Here is a 9,350-nt window from a genome sequence, read left to right as displayed (position 1 = left end):
AATGGAAGTAGGAAAATCATCCTGGTTGCAGTAACTAAAATGGAGACAGACAAATATGGTATGTATTTACTTATTAGAAGGTTTCCTAATAATGGGGGAAAGTTCCAATAAGTCATCTACTGTGACCAAACCAGACTTCCACTAGGGGAATAGGGTGGCACTGAATTGAATTGTTGTGCCAGGTCATACTACAGAAATTCAAGCAACTAGGCTGTTGTTATTTAAATATGTTGCTCTCTGCCATCAACTGATAGATCAATGCCTTATTCTTCTATCTACAGTGATACTTCCTTCTGCATCAAAGGTGATTACATACAGAGACACACAGTCTGAGATTTAGCAGAGAGAGGCCTAAAATATCCAGCTTTAAATGGGATTTCCCTATGAAATTCTCCCTCCCCTCAGAATTCTTGGAAGATTGCAGGAGAAGGGTCAGGAAGAGTGGCATAAGTAGAGGGAATTGAGGACACAAGGAGAACAAATCCTTGAGAATAACTCTTCAGAGTAAGATGATGCAGCCATCATCTTCCTCTAGAGTCTGATAGATGGAGAGGAGGACCAACAACTATCTGCAAACAAGAAAAAAGGCTTAGGAAAGAAGAAAGAGGCTGGTTAGGACAAAAAGGAGAAGAGATAGGGAGCAGAATAGGGATACAAAATAAAACTTTATAAAGAAATACATAAATAAAATGTGATCAAAGTGATGAAGTATAGGGCTCTTCAGAACTGATGCTATTCTTGCGGGTGGTGCCAGGATGTGGCAAGGATGAACTCAGCTTTCATTAAGTAACTTGGCACTGAGACTCTGATCATGTTTTAATGAGTATATGAAAAACAAATATTTTAATTTATGTATTTTAAGAAAACTATTCATGTGTGACACATGGGTAGGTATTTTAACCTGGAGCAATGGAAAAGTAGTATAATATATATTATATGAAATTCCCACATAAGCAATAAAAATAACATGTTGACAACTTTTACAATGGCTTTTAACTTGAAGAAAAGATTTTGCTAATGGGGGGCAGACTTTGACTTTGTAAGGCATGCTTTCCAGGAACTCATTATGTAGCAGAGAATCCTAACCATGAACTAGTGTTTACCCAGCTACCTGAGACCCAATGAGCTCATGTGGCACCTCTGAACAATCAGTCCTGGCACTAACTCTATGTTTAGAGGGTTTGACTAGAGGACCACAGCAGAAAACACAGCTACTCTTCTGTCCTAGGCCTATAGCACAGACCTACTTCTTTGTCCTTAAGGCTCAGTTTTAACTGTTAACCCAAGGAACAGGAGAGTTCAAGACTCACCACTGCATAGGCACAACTACTAATTCAGTCAGGTCAAACAAGGTAGTCCTGCTCATAGACGGTTTGCAACACTAGTGTAGAACAGCATCAGCTGTCAAATAGTTTATTTCCCCTCAGTTCACCTTTTACATAAGCCCATCTTTCCTTGTTTCAGAGAAACCAGTCCCAGGAGTTGTTTTCTTCTTTTTTTCCTGCTCTTAAAGACTCAATAGGCCAGAGAACCCTAGACACTCTCAGCCTGTTATATCAATAAGAATGTGGGTGGGGGCAAGATGGTGGCGCCAGGAGGACTCTCATTTTGACCAGCAGCACCAGCACAGCAGGATCGGCACAGTGACCAGCAATCAAAACCCGAGGCCATAAGACACAGGCTATTGTGTTTCCCAGGTGAGAGGATACCGCACAGTGGGGTATTCAATCAGCTTTTAACTCACCTGGCTAAACCACAAAAGAGATCCCAGTTCCACCAGATGCTTGGCTGCCAGCCCGAGCCCAGAGCCATGTGTCAGTGTCTTTGCTCACTATCCCAGACTGAACCCTGTGCACCACACTATGAGAGACTGGAATTTTCAGTCTAGAGATAACCCAACAGTGGAGGAAATGATTGGGACTGAACTTAGGTCACCCAGACAGCCCTTGGAAAAGACTCAGGTTCTGAGAGCACCCCAGGAGCCATCCTGGAGCCAGAACCTGGGACCCAGGTACCTGCACAGAGCCCTCCCTGCACTCCAGATTCGCCACCTTAGATAGAACTGTGGGCACCAGGGCACCAGAGACTGAGTTTCACTGTCCAGTGCACGCCCACAGGGTGGGAAACGGCTGGTCTGATCTCAGAGCACTCAGCTGACAACCTCCACCTCAAAAACGTCTCAGGAAAATTACCCAGTTTAGGCAGACACCCTGGTTCCCAAAGGCTGGAAAGGCAGACACAGGCAGTTTCTGCATGCTAGCTAGCTGGCAGAGACTGAACAGTGTGCCCAGGGCAAAAAAGAGACTGGGAGTTCCTGTCTCCAGAGAATCCACAGGGAAGGAAGGAAACTGTACTGACTTAAATCATCCAGTCCTTCCCTGGAAAAAGTCTCACAGACCAGCGGGGCCTAGGAACTGTCACTAAGCTGTGCTCCAGACACAAGCAGTTTCTGAGTGCCAGCTAGCTGGCAGAGACTAAACGGTGCGCCCCAGGGCAAAAAAGAGACTGGGAGTCCCTGTCTCCAGAGAATCCACAAGGAAGGAAGGAAACTGAACTGACTTAAATCATCCAATCCTTCCCTGGAAAAAGTTTCGTAGACCAGCAGGGCCTAGCCATCATCATTCAGCTGTGCTCCAGACACAGGCACAAAGAGTTGCTGCACAACAGATGTCCAACTGGGTTACAGTAGCTGATCATTAAATTTAAAACAAGAATCCCAGAAACAGGGTAGCTGTCTTCAGGACTTCTCTGGGTAAGAGGAGAATGCTCTCAACTAACAAAGACCACAGTTACCACTCAGGTCTATATCCCTGAGGTGAGCAGCAGCAACTCCTGAAAAAATGCCAGCTATCCAGGGACTATACCAAAAAGCTGAGAAGACTTTCTTCAGGGAAAAACAGCTTTTTGCCAAGAGGATTCTTTCCACCACAGGATCCCAAGGAACAAACCAGAAAATAACCCCAAACACCTAAGATAGCACAATGGGTAGAGGCCAGCGTAAAAGCTCAAGCAACAAAAGACAGAGCAATATGGCATCTCCAGAACCCAGTTACCCAGGGGCAAGTAGCCCTGGATACCCCAGAAGAGGACCTAACAACTATGCTCATGAAGATGATAACAGAGGAAACAAATAAGATACATAAACACATACAGGAAGATAAACGCAAACAGAATATTGCCATCAGTAAAGAAAAAGAGGAAGTTGCAGCCAAACAGTTTATGGTATTTAGAAAGGAATGCTTAAATACTGAATAAAATAAAAGATACAGAGTTGAAGGAACTAAAAGAAAAACAGGAAGGTACAATCAGACAGGTGAAGAAAGTAAACAAAACAACTCAGGACCTGAAGATAGAACTGGAAAATTAAAGAAAACAAAAATGGAGAAAATAATGGAAAGGAAGTATCTAGGGAAGAAAACAGGAACTACAGAGGTAAGAATAACCAACAGACTACAAGAGATGGAAGAAAGAATCTCAGGTATGGAAGATACAATGGAAGAAATAGATGTTACTGTCAAAGAAAATGTTCAATCCAAAAATTTCCTGACACAGACCATCTAAGAAATCCAAGACAATATGAAAAGACAAAACCTTATAGAGGAAAAAGAAGACTCCCTTCTCCAAGGCCCAGAAAATATTTTCAACAAAATCATTGAAGAAAATTTCTAAACTTAAAGGAGAGGCCAATAAGAATATATGAGGCCTACAGAACACCCAACAAATTTGACCAGAAAAGAAAATTCTCCCACCACGTAATAATCAAAACATTAAGTATACAAAACAAAGGAAAAATACTAAAAGCTGCAAGGGAAAAAGGCCAAGTAACATATAATGGCAAACCCATTAGAATCACACCTGACTTTTCAACAGAGACTATGAAACCTAGAAGGGCCTGGACGGATATCATGCAGACCCTAAGAGAACACAGGCTACTATACCCTGCAAAGCTCTCAGTACTCATTGACAGAGAAAACAAAATATTTAATGACAAAAACACATTTCAACACTACCTACATACAAATCCAGCATTACAGAAGACACTGGAAGGGAAAATACAACCCCCCAAAAATTAGCTTCTTTCAAGAAAACACAGGAAATAATTAACCTTACTACAGTAAAACAGAAAGCAAACAAGCACACAACCTGATGACCACAGCCAACATCAAAATCAAGGGATCTAACAGCCACTGGTCATTAATCTCTCTCAACATCAATGGACTCAATTCTCCAAAAAAAAAAAAAAAAAAAAAAGACACAGGCTAACAGAATGGATGCTTAAACAAAACCCAGCAATCTGTTGTATACAAGAAACACACCTTAGGCACAAAGATAGACATTACCTGAGAGTAAAGGTTTGGAAGATGACTTTCCAAGCAAATGGACCCAAGAAGCAAGCAGGAGTAGCCATTCTAATATCTGATAAAATAGACTTTCAACCTAAATTAATAAAAAGAGAAGGGGAAGGACACTTCATACTCATCAAGGGAAAATTCCACCAGGAAGACATCACAATCCTGAACATTTATGCCCCAAATACAAGAGCACCCACATTTGTTAAAGAAACATTGATAAAATTTAAACCACATATAGATCCACACACATTAATAGTGGGAGACTTCAACACCCCACTCTCAACAAAGGACAGATCAACAAAACAGAAATTAAACAAAGAAACAATGTCTCTAACAGAGGTCATGAATCATATGGACCTAACAGACATTTACAGAACCTTACTCCCAAACACAGAAGAATTTACCTTCTTCTCAGCACCTCATGGAAACTTCTCCAAAATAGACCATATAGTTGGTCACAAAGCAAGCCTCAACAGATACAAGAAGATTGAAATAATCCCTTGTATCTTGTCTGATCACCATGGAATAAAGCTGGACCTCAACAATAACAGAAATAGCAAAAAGCCTACACACACATGGAAACTGAACAACTTGTTACTAAATGACAGCTGAGTCAGGGAAAAAATAAAGAAGTTAAAGTCTTCCTAGAACTCAATGAAAATGAAGGCACAACATACCCAAACTTGTGGGACACAATGAAGGCAGTGCTAAGAGGAAAGTTCATAACACTAAGTGCCTTCAAGAAGAAATTTGAGACAACTCATTCAAGCAAATTAATGGCTCACTTAAAAACCCTAGAAAAAGAAGATGCAGATACACCAAGAAGGAGTAGACTGATGGAAATAATTAAACTCAGGGCTGAAATCAATCAATTAGAAACAAATAAAACAATTCAAAGAATCAATGAAACCAAGAGCTGCTTCTTTGAGAAAATCAACAAGATCGACAAACCCTTAGCCATGCTAACTAAAAGGCAGAGAGACACCACCCAAATCAACAAAATCAGAAATGAAAAAGGGGACATAACTACAGACACTGAGGAAATCTAAATAACCATTAGGACTTACTTCAAAAGTCTATATGACACAAAATTTTGAAAATCTAAATGAAATAGACAATTTTCTTGATTGATTTGACTTACCAAAGCTGAACAGGACCAGGTAAATCAATTAAATGATTCTATATCCCCCAAAGAAATAGAAGAGTTCATCAAAAGTCTCCCATCCAAAAAAAGACCAGGACCAGATGGCTTCAGCACAGAATTCTACCAGACCTCTAAAGAAGAGCTAACACCAATTCTCTTCAAACTATTCCACAAAATAGAAACAGAAGGAACATTATCAAACTCATTCAATGAAGCCACAGTCACCTTGGTACTTAAACCTCACAAAGACTCAACAAAGAAAGAGAATTTCAGGCCAATCCCCCTTATGAACATTGATAAAAAAATACACCCATCAGAATGGCCAAGATGAAAAACTCAAGTGACAACACATGCTGGAGTGGTTGTGGAGAAAGTGGAACCCTCGTCCACTGCTGGTCGGAATGTCAGCTTGTACAACCACTCTGGAAATCAATCTGGCACTTTCTCAGACAACTAGGAATAGTGCTTCCTCAAGATCCAACCATACTACTCCTTGGCATATATCCAAAAGTGGCTCAAGTACAGAATAAAGACTTCTGCTCAACCATGTTTATAACGGCTTTATTTGTAATAGCCATGAGCTGGAAACAGTCCAGATGCCCTTCAACTGAAGAATAAATGCAGAAATAGTGGTATATCCACACAATGGAATATTACTCAGCAATGAAAAATAAGGAAGTCATGAAACTTGCAGGTAAATGGTGGGACATGGAAAGGATCATCCTGAATGAGCTGTCTCAGAAGCAGAAAGACACATCCAGTATATAGTCACTCATATAGACATATAACAGAGGAGAAACCTACTAAAACCTGTACATCTAAAAAACTGAGAGGACCCTGATTAAAACACTCAATCCCCATCCTGAAAGACAAAGATGATAGACATCAGAAGAAGAAAACAGGATCCTGCCACAGAGGGCCTCTGAAAGGCTCTGCCCTGCAGAATATCAAAGCAGACACTGAGACTTACAGCCAACTGTTGGACAAAGTGCAAGCAATCTTATGTAAGAAGTGGGAAATAATAAGATCTGGAGAGGACAGGGATCTCACAAGGAGAGCAACAGAACCAGAAAATTTGAACACCGTGATCTTCCCAGAGACTCATACTCCAACCAAGGACTATTCATGGAGATAACCTAGAACCCCTGCACAGATTTAGTCCATGCCAGTGCAGTGTCCAAGTGGGTTACATAGCAATGGGAAGATGGACTGCCTCTGACATAATCTGATTGGCCTGCTCTTTGATCACCTCTCCCTGAGGGGACAGCAGCCTTACCAGGACAGAGAAGATGACAATGCAGCCACTCCTGATGTGATCTGATAGACTAAGATCAGAAGGAAGGAGAGGAGGACCTCCCCTATCAGTGGACTTGGGGAGGGTTATTTGTGAAGAAGAGGTAGGGAGGGAACGACTGGGAGGGGAGAAGGGACGGGTTTATGGGGGGATACAAAGTGAATAAACTGTAATTAATACATAAAAAATACAGAAAAAAATTTCTGGGCCTTGGAGGAGGGAATCTTGGATGGTCTATGTCAGAATTTTTGTTTAGATTTAACCTTTTCTTTGACATATACATTGATTTCTTCCATTGTATCTTCCACACCTGAGATTCTTTCTTCCATCTCTTATTGTCTATTGTTTATGGCTACCTCTGTAGTTCCTATTTTCTGCCCTAAATTCTTTCTCTCCACAATTTCCCCCATTTGTGTTTTCTTAAATTTCTGGCTAAGGCTGAGGATCTGGCTTGCTTCCATGTATGTGGACCTATCTGCATTGCCCACGTGGCACGCCTGGGTTGGCTACCCAGAGGCTATTTAAGCTGTGGGCTGGCTTTCCCCAGGGTCCGAGGATTTTTCAAGGTTTCTGAATAAACTGCATTGAAAAAAAATAATTAGATATTTTAAATGTGGGAGTCAAATCTAAAGTCTAAGTTCATTTATTTCCATGTGTCATATAATGTTATATAATATATATAACAATATACATATAGCTTATTATCATATTTTAGTTTTCATATGTATTTTCTGTAACCCATAAGCTGAAGTCCAGAGTAAAATTTTACCACTTTTTTTAATCAAGATTTACAAATGGTAAATAGTCATATATTTCAATTTTGTATTTTTGAATTATGGGTTTTCAGCCTGTAATAGGAGTTATGATGTTACTCAGTGTATAGAGCTCATTCCCACATCTTGTAAAATTACCTGTTAATGAATGTTGGTTATGCTTAATAATTGTGTTTGTTTTTCCAAGTAGAATTCTACTGTCTGATTCCTTTCGTTGATATTAATATTATTCACTGGTACTTTTAGTATTTTTACCAAAATAAACTTTAGATAGCTATCTCTAGCTACTGAATGAGGTATTGTTCACTGCCGTGAATCATGCTCAAAGATGACATGGTTTACTGCAAAACTGTAATTGGAATAGTGTGGTAGACACATGCAATACTTTATTTTTCAGCATCACTATACAGAATCTAGATAGAGTAATATATACAGTGCATTAGCATTTTCCTAGACATGTGTATATGAACTGAGAGAATGAAATGGAGAAGAATATGGGGATGCTGTCAGAATATCATTCCATCACAATTCAGTAAACAGTAGAATCTTCGAAATTTAATCAAGTGCCTTTTTTTAACTCCCCATTTCTCTGCTGGCTCTGACTCTGAATGCTGAAATAAGAGTGCATCTGCACAAGAACTTCTCTGATGTACCAGCTACATGAATTATTGATTTTGTACACACATAAGACTCTATACTGACTAAAATCAAATCTACTATTAAAAGCATTAATTTCAATTCCTTAAAAAAAATATGAACGTTTCATGAATTTGTATGTTATCCTAGTGAAGAAGCCATGCTAATATTCTCTGTATTGTTTCAATTTTAGTATATGCGATGCCCAAGGGAGCACTACATATTTCTTTCAAGTGGTCATTAATAAAGTCACATGTCCTCGACTTGTGTGTTTCACATTATCACAGATTCCAGTATTATTTGTTAAATTCACAATTATGTCCTCAGTCAATGAATTATTTTCTGTGAAAATCCTCCCTAACCAACGCAAATCTTTGAACAAAAAGAATGTAATTGGGACATTGCTTATATTTTAACAGAGACCTTCCAGTATGTCACATCAAGAAGCATTCATCTTGTTGTAGTCCACCAATACTGAGAGTTTTTCACACTGAACCACAAATGGCAAGCAGAGAGAGGGAGATTGCAAGAGTCAGAGAGAGAGAGCTAGAGAGACAGATTCAGAAATATATAGATCAATACCAACAGAAACAAAGATATAAAGTGACAGTGACCAAGAGAGACTCCATTCTGTTAGTCACTTTTATTGGCCTATCTACCTCAAGAGACAACCTCCTATAATACAAATCAAAAAGGAATTACATTATTTAATATTTTAATTTAATTTTTATTTATTACAGTTTATTCACTTTGTATATCTCCATAAACCCCATCTACTCCCAATACCACCTCCATCCTTCCTCTCCATGCATGCCCCTCCCCAAGTTTACTGATAAATTAAGACTCCCTCTCATTTCTTCTTATCCTACTCTGTCAGATCACATCGGGAGAGGTTGCATTGTGTTTCTCTGTGGCCTGGTAAGGCAGGACCACTATCAGGGTGAGGGGATCAAAGAGGAGACCAATCAGTTCATCTAAGAGGCAGTTCATGTTCCCATTACTGTGGAACCTACTTGAACACGGAACTGCCATGGGCTACATCTGTGCAGAGGTTCTAGGTTATCGCCATACATGATATTTAGTTCTAGTATGAGTCTCTGCAAAGACATCTGTTCTCAGATTTTTTTTTTTTGTTCTGTTGCTCTCCTTGT

At 39.7% G+C, this 9,350-nt stretch overlaps 1 non-coding gene across 1 annotated transcript; it reads right to left on the bottom strand.

Moving 5' to 3' along the window:
- Nucleotides 1-8,309: 8,309 nt before the first annotated feature.
- Nucleotides 8,310-8,416, bottom strand: LOC132651923 (U6 spliceosomal RNA). Its single transcript, XR_009589449.1, has one exon. It is a non-coding gene; the product is annotated as a U6 spliceosomal RNA (small nuclear RNA).
- Nucleotides 8,417-9,350: the final 934 nt, after the last annotated feature.

This window comes from Meriones unguiculatus (assembly GCF_030254825.1).
Source record: "Meriones unguiculatus strain TT.TT164.6M chromosome Y unlocalized genomic scaffold, Bangor_MerUng_6.1 ChrY_unordered_Scaffold_35, whole genome shotgun sequence".
NCBI lineage: Eukaryota > Metazoa > Chordata > Mammalia > Rodentia > Muridae > Meriones > Meriones unguiculatus.
The sequence above is the reverse complement of the archived record's forward strand: the minus strand, read 5'-3'. Positions and strand labels throughout refer to the sequence as shown.